A 654-nucleotide genomic window follows, 5' to 3' on the forward strand; every position below is an offset into this window, starting at 1 on the left:
GTCTACTATCTTGGCATCCCGCAAAATCGGAGTCAGAATACCCAATGATCTCTAATTGATATGATCTCCTATATGTGAGCATATTGTCTTTTGATCCCTTTAAGTACCCCATGACCCTTTTGGCTGCTTTCCAATGGTCCATTCCTGGATTACTCATATATCTGCCTAAAACCCCAACTATGAACGCTATATCCGGACGCGTACATACTTGAGCATACATAAGACTCCCTACAGCTGATGCATAAGGGATCTTTTGCATTTCCTGAATTTCCAGATTTCCTTTAGGGCACTGATTGAGACTAAATTTGTCTCCCTTAGCAACTGGAGTATCCATTACTTTACAGTCCTGCATGCCATACCTTTTGAGCACCTTTTCTATATAGCTCTTTTGTGATAATCCAAGAATACCCCGAGATCTGTCTCGGTGTATCTGGATTCCTAATACAAATGAAGCTTCACCAAGATCCTTCATTTCAAAATTACCGGATAGAAATGTCTTGGTTTCTAACAAGGTACCCACATCATTAGTGGCAAGCAGTATGTCATCCAAATACAAGAGCAAGAAAATATACTTGCTCCCACTGAACTTGTGATACACACAATCTTCAACTGAATTCATCTCAAAACCAAAAGAGAGAATCACCTCATGAAATT

Source organism: Lupinus angustifolius, chromosome LG08 (assembly GCF_001865875.1).
Source record: "Lupinus angustifolius cultivar Tanjil chromosome LG08, LupAngTanjil_v1.0, whole genome shotgun sequence".
Taxonomy (NCBI): Eukaryota; Viridiplantae; Streptophyta; class Magnoliopsida; order Fabales; family Fabaceae; genus Lupinus; species Lupinus angustifolius.